The 14,331-nt window shown below is 42.0% G+C and overlaps 1 protein-coding gene across 1 annotated transcript in view; it reads right to left on the reverse strand.

Moving 5' to 3' along the window:
* RHOJ (ras homolog family member J) overlaps positions 1-14,331 on the reverse strand; it is a 91,991-nt gene that overhangs the window by 25,170 nt on the left and 52,490 nt on the right. The window lies entirely within an intron of this gene.

Raw genomic sequence — 14,331 nt, forward strand, 5'->3', positions numbered from 1 at the left:
CAGCTCTGGAACACCAAGCTTCTGAAGAAAAAGAATGCTGGGCCCCTTTTTCATTAGATTATTGCCTTCTTTTCTTTGGTTTGAGACACCTTTCAGGGCACAGAATTGTGTAAGTAGCTTGTCTATTAGAAATCTCTCTGCTTGTATTTGTCTTTGAAATATTTATAAAACCCTAAAAACAAAGAATATTATCACACCTATTAATACATATTTTTATAGACTATAAAGAAAGGCAAATAGTTAAATGAGAAGGGCTTAGCATTCATTCTGAAAAGTTTTTTAAAATTAGATACTCCTGTGCTTTTGCACAATTGATTCATTATGATTTTGAACTTTAGTTGCAGAAGACGTTGTATGGGTTCGGTCTCACATACTTAAAGGGCGCTTAGAGGGTGAAAAGCAGTGAGTTTGACTTAACTCAGTAGCTTACTACTTTGCCAAGGAATTGTGCCCTGAAAATGAGAAGCAAAACAGGGACAGCAACCACTCTGTACATGTCTGGAAACGAAAGTCTCAACTTGAAACTAAACTGAGATTGAACAGATTGAATGCAGGAGTAATAGAATTCTTTTCGTGAATGGAAAGAGCAAATTTAAATTTCCAAAAAAAAATTGAATCGCTTTTTGGAAAAAGGAAATAAAATATGAAGAAAAGTGTGAGTTTTTTCTCTTGTCAAAATGTGCAAATTCAGTGTGAAGATGATTTTTGATTCCTCCTATCATTAGCTGTGCAGGAAATGAAAGATAAACTGAATAGCAATCTTTTATAATCATATCTCTAACAGCCAAATTCTCTAGCCTGCTGCTTAGAGTTGTGGATTCTGTATTGATTTTACTTTTATTTCTTTCCAGGTTCATGGGCTACATGTATACAAGGAACTTCTTAATGGCTCATTCTTTGAAAAGCAAAGCACTTGTTTAAAAGCACTATGTCCCCAGACACTGGGAACTATTTTTCTAATCTACTCAGATCAACATGTGTTCAGCTTGATAACATGGCTGCGGCCGCTCAGATGAGCTGTTAAATGTGTATTTAAAAATGGTAAACCCAGCTCCATCCACCCTAGTTACCATGCTGACAGAAGAAGGGCATTTAAATGTTTTCACTTCCTTTCACAAGTCAGGCTAGCAATAGGAATGGAGGTGAGGCGGTGTGGCCCAGAGCTCTCGTCCTGTTTAATTTTTCCTCTTCATGCGCAATGGTAGAAGAGAGCCCAGTCAGATGTTTCTGAAATCTGCCTAAATGGTTTCTTCAATGACCAGTTCACTAACTTGTCATGGATTAGGAGTGAAGGGAGACATCCAGCTATCGCAGCATGGAACCTCAAGTGAGCCCAGTACATGCAGGTCAGGGGCAGCTGTTCCAGAGACCCCTTAGATTGTCTCATGACATACAGGCCTGGGGCCATCTGTGGAGTGATTCCTAGAAGTCGAGTCATCCTCACTGCCCCACTGGGCACTGCAAATATTCCTAAGCAATGGCTCTGACCTATGTTAGGGGAGCCCTGGAGTGCCTGCTCAGATATTCCTTGCTTTCTCAGTCATTCTCTCCAGTCTGTTTTTCCTCGGGTCTCACCCTTTTCCCCTACCGCAGCTTTGATCCCTGGGAATTTCACCAGGCCTGAAGTGAGCACAGGAAGGTGAGGTGGTGGGCAGAGGGTCTGGACAAAGCTTTCTCTTTCCTCTGTTCTTTCCTTCTTCAGGAGTCTACCGGGTTCCTGGACTGAACTCAATGGTGGGAGCAGAAAGACCAGATACAATTCTTCCTGCCATGGAGCATGGAGACAAGTGGTTTCCTGGCAAAGCATGGGCACTGTGCAGTGTGGCATGAGTTGTGTCGGGGCAGTGTGAGGGGTGTGGGGGCCTGCGGCAGGGGCACTGCTGGCTGTGCACATGTCTGCACACACACACTGTGGAGCTGGATCAGAAAAGGCTTTCTGAGCAAAATATGAAAAGAAGAAGTCAAACTATCCTTCTTTGCTGACAATATGATTCTATACCTAGAAAACCATAAAGACTCTGCCAAAAGGCTCATAGAATTGATAAATGACTTCAGTAAAGGTTCAGGATACAAAAATCAATGTACAAAAATCAGTAGTATTTCTATACACCAACAACATTCAGGCTGAGAGACAAATCAAGAACACAATCCCATTTACAATAGCCACACAAAAATAAAATACCTACATCTCCACAAGGAGAACTATAAAACACTGCTGGAAGAAATTATAGATGACATAAACAAATGGAAAAACATTGCATGCTCATGGATGGGAAGAATCAATATTGTTAGAATGGCCATACTGCCCAAAGCAATACAGATTTAACAGCCTTCCTATCAAACTACTGTAAACCAAAAATAAAATTCTAAGCACCCCAACTGACTAAATGGAACCCTCCTCTTGGTTAAGAGCATTCCACAGTAAACCTGAAAAACTAGTTCAGGCTATGATGGGAAGGGGGGCTGGGTGGGACATGCCTCATTGTACTCTCCTCCCTTTGGAATTTAGGCACAGCTGACCAGCATTAACAGGAAAACAGAGGTCTTGTGACTGACAAAACAGACTCTGTAGTAATAAGATGCCAAATTGCAACCTGACTCTAGTATAACATCACAAGACAGAGAACAAGCCTTGAAAGAAACCGAAGTATTTCCCTCTAAAATATCTTGGAGATATTTTGAAATGGCCTTGAAAAACTGTCTCTTGTCTACAATCCATAGAAAATACTTTTCCCTTTTCATGTCTTTTCCTGAAAAACTGTCTCTTGTCTACAATCCATAGAAAATTCTTTTCCCTTTTCATGTCTTTTCCAGGAGAGATTTAACTAAGAGTCTGGCACTTTTAGGGTCTGATAAGAGACACCATTTGTTCTCTCTGAAGCCTGCTACCCATAGCCTTCGTCTATGTAACTATCTATCTATATATTATATAGATAGATTGCAGAACCTTGGTTTCTGCAACTCCGCTTATCTTAACTAGAAACATTTATTTCTGTTGACTTCAACTTTTCAGACAGAGCTTAACCCTTTCAACCAATTGCCAATCAGGAAATCTTTAAATCCACCTATGACTTGGAATCCCTTGGCCTTTCCAGGCCTAACCAACGTACACCTTACATGTACTGATTTATGTCTCTGTAACTTCTGTTCCCCCTAAAATGCATAAAATCAAGCTGTAACCAACCATCTTGGGGACATGTTCTCAGGACCTCCTGGGGCTGTGTCGTGGGTCATGGTTTTTACATTTGGCTCAGAATAAATCTCTTCAAATATTTTACAAAGTTTGACTTTTTATCATTGACACTACCAATGTCATTTTTACAGAATTAGAAAATACTATTCTAAATTTCCTGTGGAATCAAAAAAGAACCTGAATAGCTAAAGCAGTTCTAAGCAAAAAGAACAAAGCCAAAGGTATTACACTACCCTACTTCAAACTATACTATATGGCTACAGTAAACAAAACAGTGTGGTACTGGTACAAAAACAGACACATAGACCAGTGGAACAAAATAGAGAACCCAGAAATAAAACTGCACACCCACAGCCATCTGATGTTTGATAAAGTTTACGAAAATAAGAGATGGAGAAAAGACACCCTACTCGATAAATGGTGATGGGATAGCTGGCTAGCCATATGCAGAAGCATGAAACTGGACCCTTACCTTTCACTATATACAAAAGTTAAGATGAATTAAAGATTTAAATATAAGACCTCAAACTATCAGAATTCTAGAAGAAAACCTAGGAAACACCATTTTGAACATTGGCCTTGAGAAAGATATTATAACTAGGTCCTCAAAAGCAATTGCAACCCAAACAAAAATGGACAAGTGGAACCTAATTAAACTCAAGATCTTCTGCACAGCAAAACAAAAACAAAACAAAACAAAGTATCAACAGTCATCAGACAACCTATAGAATGGGAGCAAATATTCACAAACCACACATCCGACAGAGGTATAATATTCAGAATCTATAAGGAACTTAATTCAAGAAGCAAAAACCAAAAAACTTTTTAATAGAGACATGAACAGATACTTCTCAAAAGAAGACATACAAGTGGCCAACATGTTTATGAAAAAATGTTCCACATCACTAATCATCAGAGAAATGCAAATCAAAACTATAGTAAAATACCATCTCACACCAGTCAGAATGGCTATTATTGAAAAGTCAAAAAACAACTGATGCTGGTCAGACTGTGGAGAAAAGGGAAACCTTATACACTGTTAGTGGAAATGTAAATTAGTTCAGCCATCATGGAAAGCAGTTTGGATATTTCTCAAAGAACTTGAAACTACCATTTGACCTAGCAATCCCATTGCTGGGTATATATCCAAAAATACCAAAAACCAAAAAACTGTTCTCCCAAAAAGACATATGCACTTGTATGTCCATTGTAGCACTATTCACAATAGCAAATACATGAAATCAATCTAGGTGTCCATCCAGGATGGATTGGATAAAGAAAGCCTTGTGCATATACCTCATGGAATACTATGTAGCCATAAAAAGAATAAAATCATGTTCTTTGTAGCAACATGGATGCAGCTGGAGGCCATTATCATAATCTAATTAATGCAGAAACAGAAAACCAAATACTGCATGTTCTCATGAGAGGGAGCTGAACATTGGGTACTCATGGACACAAAGATGGCAACAATAGACAGTGGGGACTACTAGAGCGTGGAGGGAGAAAGGGAAGGATGGGTTGAAAAACTAACTATTGGGTACTATGCTTACTACCTGGGTATGTAGTAAGCATAGTACCCAGGTGATGGGTACTATCATACCCTAAACTTCAGCGTCATGCATGATACCCATGGAACAAACCTACAGATGTACTCCCTGAATCTAAAATAAAAGTAGAAATTAAAAAAAAAATGCTTTCTGGAGGAGGAGGTGTCTGAGCTGAGTTCCTGAGGATGGCCAAGAGCTACCCAGGGTGTACTGGGGGAGGAACAGCTGTGGTCCTGAGCTGCCCAGGGTGCACTGGGGAAGATGAAGCCAAGAAGGTAGGCACACAGGGTGGAGCTGCCCTGGCTCACTGAGGCTTCATTCTGATGGCTTTGTTAAGTTTGAAGTCCTGAATTATTCTTTTCCTCAAAATGAGTAAAAGAGAAGGACTTAAAATAATTTCCTTGAGTTAAGGCAAAATGGTGGGGGAAGGGAGGATGCCATTATGGGTGTGGAAGCCATGTTGGATGTTCAGCTTTGCTGTGTAGTGGCTGTCTAGTCTGTCTGTGTGTGGGGCCAGTCCTGCTGGAGGAATCCTAAAAAGAGGGGGCAGAGCTTGTGCCCTTAACTTTTCATTTCCTCTTCTCTGCCCTTTTATTCTCTCATTCTCTCAGAAGGAAGATAAGTAGATCACACAGTTTATGCCAGAGGATGTCAAGGGACAGCCAGAGATAGATCAAGTGTCAATCAAACGTTGAGGGTTATACGGGTCATGGCTTTGTGAGTCCTTATCTTGGGACTAGCAGTGGATGCCTTATTGCTTGCCAGCCTGTGTCCTGTGAGGCTTTTCAATTTGGAAATGAGTCAGTCACACCTGCACAGAAGGAAGGTATTGTCATAAAATGCTAATGGTAAACGTAGTGAGGTTCAAAGAGCAGGATCTTTCAAGTCAGATAGTTCTGTATTTGAATCCTATCGTTGCTATTCATCACTGTAATGACATTGAGAAAGTCACCTACTGTCTCTGAGCCCCTCTTTCCTTATCTATTAAAAATGGGGGATAACATCACCTACCAAAGAAAGTACTTGTGAGGAGGAAATTAAATGAGAAAATGCCTGGAACATAGTCTGACCTATGGTGGGTACAAAATGACTGTTATTTTTCCTCTTTCAGCAAATGCTTATTGAACCCATTCTAAGGACAAGGACTAGCCTGTCTTGCTCTCCACTGAATACTCAGTGCACATTAACTGGCACATGGTGTGATCTTAATATTTGTGAATTACTAGTCATTTTCTACCCTATAATAGGTATTTAGATCTGTCTGATATTCCCCACTGGACAGGAAGATCCTTGAGGGCAGAGTCTCCATGCCCAGTATACCCCAGAGTACACAGCCTACATATTATGTATTATGGCATACATAATAGATGCTGAATACACAGTACCAATATAGAGCACTGGGGGAGAAGAAAGTTCTTCAAAATGTACAGAGGGGCAGCTTGAAGCTCCTGGAAAGATTGGAACTGCTGGGAAGTTCCTATAGCCAGCAAATCTGCCTGGGAGACAGTGGTCAGACTAAAATCTCAGATCACCTTCTATTCCTGGAGCTATTAGTGTTGCTTTCTGAGCTTAGAGAGGTTTTAAAGAGAGTAGGTCAAATGACCTGCTAATGGTGCAGACGGTTCTCTCAATAAAGTGTGAAAAGTTGTCAGTGACCTGTTAAGTATGTAAAATGAAGCTCCTTTCTCTCAAATCCATGAAACTCTTTACTCTGTCTTTCTTCTTTGAGCGAATTGGAGTGGTTAATTTTGTGACTTGGTGTGAGATGCTAATGAAGTCTAAGTCCTGGTCTTGCTGTCTTGAGTTTCACCTAGAGAGAAAATAGCTCAGGTAGAACTTACGTCTACTTCCCTCAGCATTTCAGTTATCTCACAAAACAGTGTGTGTTCTGCAGTTCTGGATGAGGAAGTGTCAGTCATGCTCTGTAAACCATCAAAGCCCCTTCCTCATTGGGTTGGCTGTCTCAGCTGCCAAGAGTGGTCTTTTGAAGTCAATATGATGATGATAGGATGGCTTTCAAGAGAAATGTTGGAAATGTCAGGTCAGTTACAGGGATGCCTCCAAGTGCCATTCAGTTGCTAGCACATAACCAGCTATCTGCATTATTATGTCTAGTGTACTGTATTTGCTAGTTAGAATGAGGCACACCTGACTATGTGGTGTATGTAGTACCACAAAGCTGCTTTGCTGGAGGAAGAAACACTAGATTCTGGATATAGCAAGAAATACAATTTTAGGAAAGTTAAAAAAAAATAGCTTTCATGCAAGCATAGGATAAGCACATGTCAAAGATTTATTAACTCGTTGGTGAGTGAACCAGTAAGATGGTAAATCTTGTTCAAAGAGCATTTTGAAGAACTAGGCATTTATAATATTTAAAAAGCAATGTTAGGCCAGGTGCAGTGGCTCATGCCTATAATCTCAGCGCTTTGGGAGGCTGAGGCAGGAGGATTGCTTAAGCTCAAGAGTTTGAGACCAGCCTGGGAAACAAAGTGAGACCCCGTCTCTACAAAACATAAAAAAAAAATTAGCTGGGCATGGTGATGTGCATCAAGTAGCCCCAGCTACTTGGGAGGCTAAGGTGGGAGGATGGCTTGATCCCAGGAGATCAAGGCTGCAGTGAGCCATGTTTTTGGCACTTCACTCCAGAGCTTGGGTAACAGAGTAAGACTGTCTCAAGAAAAGGAAAAAAAAGAAAAAAGGCAATGTTAGCATAGGTGGTTGGGTTTAATAGAAAACTGATTACTGTCCTATAGAAAAGATAACTTTTGATGTTATCAAAAAGAAAGGTAAATATACTGGGAAAAATGGTTACAATATATGAAGGTCAAAGAAGATTATATCTTTGATACATAAACAGGTTTTTAATCAATAAGGATTAACCCGAAAGAAAAAAAGCAAGAATATAGACAATTTACAAAGAAATAAATATAAAGGGCAAATTAACATTGGAGTGAAAACAATTTAAATTAAAGAGAGATACAGCCTTGGGTCACTCAAATTGGCAATGACGAAGAGAAGAAATACCCAGTGCTGGTGAGTGCATGAAGATGTGGACACTTCACACTGCTGGAGAAAATGCAGATTTGTGGATTAATTTTTTTGGAAAGCCATTTGGCAATTTAGATCAAAAGCCTAAACAGGAAACATCTTTTTCACATTTGACTCGGCAAACTTATTTCTGCAGTGTATCCCCCATGACAGAATAAAAGCTAAGGTAGTGTTGATGTAAATACTATCAAGTATTTATATCAAGAGGGCATTTGGTAATTATGGTAAAATAAAAAAACTGTACATGTGTACAACAATGTGTATATGTAAGTCTATTCGTCATCAAAGTGTTTATAGTAGCTAACAGTTGGAAACCATTTACACACTCAACAATCAGGGATCGGTCCTCAATAGTTACGGAGCAGCCTTAAGATGGAACCTTTTAAAAAATAATGGGGAATGTGGTAAAATATTCAGGATATAATGTGCAGATAGCAGGAGATAAAGTTCTACATGTATATGTAAAATAACCACAGAAAACACTTTATTTTTTCCATTCTTTGCTATCATGAACATGTAAAACAGTTAGAAAAACTAGTATTTGGGTGCTCAGCAATCATGGTTATTGTGCTGTTGTTAATGTATATACAGATTGTATTAAATGTCATTTAACTTACCTCCCATCACTTAAATTCTATCATTTCTCCTAGATTGACTCTTAGAAGCTTTCGTCTTAGGCTTATCCAGATTTATTTTAGGCTGTAGGACCAAGCTTATAATTTTATGAGTAGAACGTGTGATAAATAGGTCTGCTGCAGTGGAGGTTTATAAACTGCGTATTCCAGGGCAACTCATCTTTTTCAGAAAACTATGATGAACCACTAATGCTCTACCTATACTTGCTTTCCAAAGGTACCGAGAAAATATTGTGCATTTGAGAACGTGGGAATTTGCCAAAATGTATTAGTTGTAAATTGAAAGAAATATATGAGCTATAAAGACAACATAGTAAATTAGGTTCTAAATATAGCCCTTTATTGACAATGTCTAGGTATAGTGAGATAAACTAGCCAAGTGAATATTCAGTGTGTGTTTCTGCTCTCAATAACTTCTTTTCCAGATGATTACAATATAATTTGGAGAATATCAAGCTGTTTTGCTCTGTTTTCTACTTTGGTGCATGGTTGTCATCCTAAGATTATATTTACTTGCCTGTCTCTTTGCTATTCAGTCCTAGAATTTTATGTATTTGTGGTTTTTCCCTTTATTTATTTCATTTATCTTTTTCTAATATCCCCAGCCGGAATATGGGTTCTTTTTAGGTAACGAAACATAGGTTCTTTTCAAATAAAAATAAGGTAACCTTATTTTTTGTTTCTTAATATATGTCAAGAAATATTCATATCTGCTGATTCACATTTGATGGTTAATTATGATTGGGGAGGATTATATATATGATAATTTGAGATAAAACAGTGGTTGGATCCTTTCTGCAATAAATATATGCAAAACCATCTTTCACTGTTACCTTTATTATTAAGTATGTTCTCAGAGTTTGTATAAGGTAAGAAGTCTACTACTTCTCTGCCCTTGTTCACATATTTTTCCTAATTGTTTTCCTTCAAAGCACCTACAAATAAAAATATAATTTTCAGGATGCTTATCAGCAACATAAAGTGCATGGCTAGCTACTCCTCTTAAGGAGAGTTTCAAAGTTGGTGAAAGGATGCACTTAATGTTGACTCCCTTCAGAACCTATGTTATGCGTTGTCACTGAAAGATAGAGAGATGCCTTGTGCAATATTTGGTTCCTGGGGTTAGTAGGTTCACTGGATTAGCAATCTGAGGATTCGAGTTGTTGTTGTTGGCTTTGCTGATGTGTTTCTGCCCAGTTTTAGGTAAGGTGCAATTAATTCACTAGAATTTCTGTGCATTTAAAAGTGTTTAAGGCTGAGGCAGGTGGATCATGAGGTCAGGAGTTTGAGACCAGCCTGGCCAACATGGCAAAATCCTGTCTCTACTAAAAATACAAAAATTAGCCAGGCATGGTGGCATGCACCTGTAATCCCAGCCACTTAGGAGGCCGAGGCAGGAGAATTGCTTGAACCCGGGAGGCAGAGGTTGCAGCGAGCCGAGATCATGCCACCGCACTCCAGCCTGGGCGACAGAGTGAGACTCTGTCTCGAAACAAAACAAAGCATTTAAAAAATGCAACTCAAATATAAACGGGAACCATGTGGTACATTCTCATGGTGGCTTCACATACAAGGAAACACATAGTACCCGCAGCCAAAAATACTTGTAAACCATTCTGATCTCACCTGAAAGATAAAGACACCAGGGAGGATTCAAATCCTGAACCATAGCACTGCTTCTTAAAACCACCTTCTTCTCAGTAGTTTTCATGGCCTGCCACAGCCTTGAAGCTTTGCTTCTACCATCTTTAGCAGCATGCCTGTGTAAAGGGTTTAGTCTACTTTCTGGCAACTCAGGAAAGCCCAGGGCATGGCTGGTACCCTCATACTCTCCTTTGGGCTGTTGGGGAGAGGGAAGCTGGGTGGCCAAGGATGCTTTCTCTCCTCAGTCAAAGGAGGGGAAAATAGGAGGGGAATGATGATAAACTTCTTTAATGTAATACTTTTTCTTGTAGTCCCAACATGGAACATTTATAATACTATATGTATATATATATGTCTTAAACAGGTCAAGGGGTTATTTGCTAAACTCTCTTGTTATACTAACCTCATATCTTTCTCTTGGAACCTGTAGATGCTTAGCTGTGTAAAGTATGACACTGTCAAGGCTAGCATAGGGTGGCTGAAACTGTAATCTCTATTAGACCAGTAGGTTAAAGGCTCCAGGGTAGGAAAGGGAATTAGAAATAAGATGATAGCCCCCCCTTTTTTTTTTTTGAGACAGAGTTTCACTCTTGTTGCCCAGGCTGGAGTGCAATGGCATGATCTTGGCTCACTGCAACCTCCACCTCCCGGGTTCAAGCGATTTTCCTGTCTCAGACTCCTGAGTAGCTGGGATTACAGGCGCCCGCCAGTACGCCTGGCTTATTTTTGGTATTTTTAGTAGAGATGGAGTTTCACCATATTGGCTAGGCTGGTCTTGAACTCCTGACCTCAGATGATCCGCCCGCCTCGGCCTCGCAAAGTGCTGGGATTACAGGTGTGAGCCAGATGATAGCCCTCTTGGAGTCAGTCACTAATGGGTTAGAGGCAAAATGAGGTTGTGCGAGGAGCCCTGTGGATGAGGGGTCGAGACTTCCCCTGGATGGAGGGATGTGAAATCACCTCCCCTCCTCTGTCCTCGTGGAGTAAGGTATTCAGGACCTGGCACGGGACTAAGGCTGGGGAGGGGTGATATTCAGTGGCTTTGCCAGTAACGACAGAGAAATGACAGCCTTGCAAATAAAAAAAAAAATCACAGGAGGGGAAAAAAGTCATATTTGCAGGGGAGAAGGATGGGGTGGGTGGGGAAGGAATATGGTGAGGAAGGAAGGAGGATGTAGAGAGCTGTGGGCTACTGTAACCTGAATCCATCTTTGAAAGCACCTCCTGAGAAGAAGGGGCTGGTTCAGTCTGGTTTCCTAGGCTGTTTGGGCCTGGCTCACAGCTTCCATGGTATCTTCATTGTTGCCCTAACCTGACCTGGTCGCTCAGATAACTCTCTGACCTGTGGCCTCTCTCTGCTTCCATCAGTCTTGACCTATGACCCGTCATCTGGGAAAACCCAAATGAATTCTGGAGGATTGTTAAATTTCTTGTCTAAGCTGGCTCTGCCTGGAAGGGCAACTCAGCCTGAGCTGGGCTTGGCTCTTGAGTCGATAGGGGTCAGGGTTGCTGGGGACTGGGTCGGGGTGAGCTGATAAAGAGAGACTTTTTTTTTTTTTTTTTTGGAGACGGTCTCACTGTGTTGCCCAGGCTGGAGTACAGTGGCGTGATTTTGGCTCACTGCAACCTCCAGCTCCTGGGTTTAAACAATTCTCCTGCCTCAGCCTCCTTAGTAGCTGGGACTACAGGCATGTGCCACTATGCCTGGTTAATTTTTTTTTTTGGACAGAGTCATGCTCTATCATCCAGGCTGGAGTGCAGTGGTGCAATCTTGGCTCACTGCAACCTCCATCTCCCGGGTTCAAGCGATTCTCCTGCCTCAGACTCCTGAGTAGCTGGGACTACAGGTGCATGCCACCACGCCTGGCTAATTTTTGTATTGTTAGTAGAGACAGAGTTTCACCATGTTGGTCAGGCTGGCCTCAAACTTCTGACCTCATGATCCGCCTGCCTCGGCCTCCCAAAGTTCTGGGACTACAGGCATGGGCCACCGCGCCCGGCCATTTTTTGGTATTTTTAGTAGAGACGGGGTTTCACCATGTTGGCCAGGCTGGTCTTAAACTCCCGACCTCGTGATCTGCCTGCCTCGGCCTCCCAAAGTGCTGGGATTACAGGTGTGAGCTACTGCACCCGGCCAAGAGACTCTTGTCACTTCGGTCCAGCCTATTCTTTCCTGGGGGGACTGGTACATTATTGAGCCCTGCCCTCCAAGAAGGGACTGGCCAAGAGACAAAGGATGTTACAGAAGAGCCACGTGTGGGTATGATTGGGGTGGGCTGCAGTAGCATACTGATTACCTTTGCTGTCACTCCGGTATCCCTATCTTGTGAAGCTTGCGCCTCTCCCTCCCCTCCAATCACAAATTTATAATGAGGGCTACACAGTGGGACTGTGCTCTCTGATCCACAGGCTCTTGCTTAAAGGACAAATATCTAGCAGAGTATTTGGCCCACTATAGGGATTCAACAGATGGATAATAAATAAAATAATATTTTTAGTCACAGAGATCTGATGCCGGCCCCCAGTTGGCATATAGTGCAGGGAGTAAGTGATACAGGGATGAGCTATGGAAGCATGTGGTTGAGGAATAAAGGATAAACACATGGCTAGGCATGGTAGCTCACACCTGTAATCTTAGTGCTTCAGAAGGCCAAAGCAGGAGGATGGCTTCTTGAGCCCAGGAATTCAAGAAGAGCCTGGGCAACTAGCAAGACCTTGTCTCTACCAAAAAAAAAAAGTTAGCCAGGTGGCATGCACCTGTACTCTTAGCGACTTGGGAGGCTAAGGCAGGAGTATTGCTTGAGCCAGGAGTTGGAGGCTGCAGTGAGCTACTACCGGGCCACTGCCCTCCATGAACTCCAGCCTGGGCAACAGAGCGAGACCCTGTCTCTTAAAAAAGGTAAAAAAGAGAATAAAGGTGCCATAATGATTTGTAAATGCCTCAGTGACACAGAATATCCTTCTATTCATGGTAGAGTTGGCATTCTTGGTGAAGTCAAGGCAAGAGCCTCTTCTTAAGGCTGCAAGAAATGTGTGGCTCCAAAAGAGAGATAGGAAAGCTCACACCTGGATTGGTGGCCCTTCAGTTGAGTTTGAGACAGGGCAGCAAGCAGGGCTGGAGCTGTTTTCTCCTCCTGCTGCCATCACAAGTGCATTTGAATCAGGAGCATAGAGTAGGGGAGGGTAAGGCTGGGGGGAGGTGGGGCTGGGTGGTGGTGGTAGTTCTTGTTAATGTGAAGATTCTAATTCAGATGGTCTGGTGGGTCCTGAGAATCTATTTTTCTAATAAGCTTCTAGGTAGTGCCCTTGCTACTGGTCTGCAGACCCCACTTCAAGAGACAACGCTCTCATCCTTCCTTTAAATGTAGCTTCTCTGTGCCCCTAAGGTGGTTGACAGTTACGTATAAAGGGAGCAGCGTATTCCACAAAGGAAATGCAGAGAGGCAACTTAGTCAGGACAGCAGCTGGAGTGCTCATCCTTGCCCCGTCACTAGTCGCCAGACCTTAAGAGGGTGGGGGCATGGTCCCAGATGAATTCCTGCAGAGAGCTGCAGGGACCTGCTGTGGGAAGAACCTCCCGAGAGGGCTGATGGTTACCTCAGGGGGGGATTTGAAGCTTGGAAGGGACTGTGGCCAAAAAGAGATGAAAGAGATGAAATTACAACAAAGTAACCTTAGGTCTTGGAAAATTTTCTCTTGCTCCCCTAAGTCATTAATAAGGGGATCATGGCCTCAACATTTGAGAGCATGAGTAAAGGGAGGGAAGTGAGTGATGGGGGCCAAGAAGGCTGCGAAAAGTGCTGCTTTTCTGTTGTTTAGTCCAATATTTCAGTAGATTGTACCCAGCAGCTTGGATCGCTATAAAAATCCAATGCGCTTTCTTCTATGTGGGGACTTCAAGAGTCCTTTTGAAGTTATCTGACATAATTTTAAAGATGTGCTTCTGGACCTGTGGAAATACCCATTGTTGCTGTCTGTCCATCTGTCCGTCTGTCTACCATGGCAGCCTGTGTGGGCATGGATTTAGGAGCAGCTGGGGAAGTTACACGTTTATCTTCTCTGGGTGAGCTCTGCTCTCCCCGCTTTCTCCTCGCTGGCCTTGGAAATTGGTATCCTGCTTTTCTCTTCTCCTTGACTAAAATCTTTCCAATTTTCTTTCTTCCCCCACACACTGAGCTACTACAAATGCTTAATAACTGACTGGACTGTGAACTCCTTACAGGCAAAGAGAAGTCTCTAGGGCCCAGCACAGTGCCTT

Source organism: Hylobates moloch, unplaced genomic scaffold, assembly GCF_009828535.3.
Source record: "Hylobates moloch isolate HMO894 unplaced genomic scaffold, HMol_V3 SCAFFOLD_16, whole genome shotgun sequence".
NCBI lineage: Eukaryota > Metazoa > Chordata > Mammalia > Primates > Hylobatidae > Hylobates > Hylobates moloch.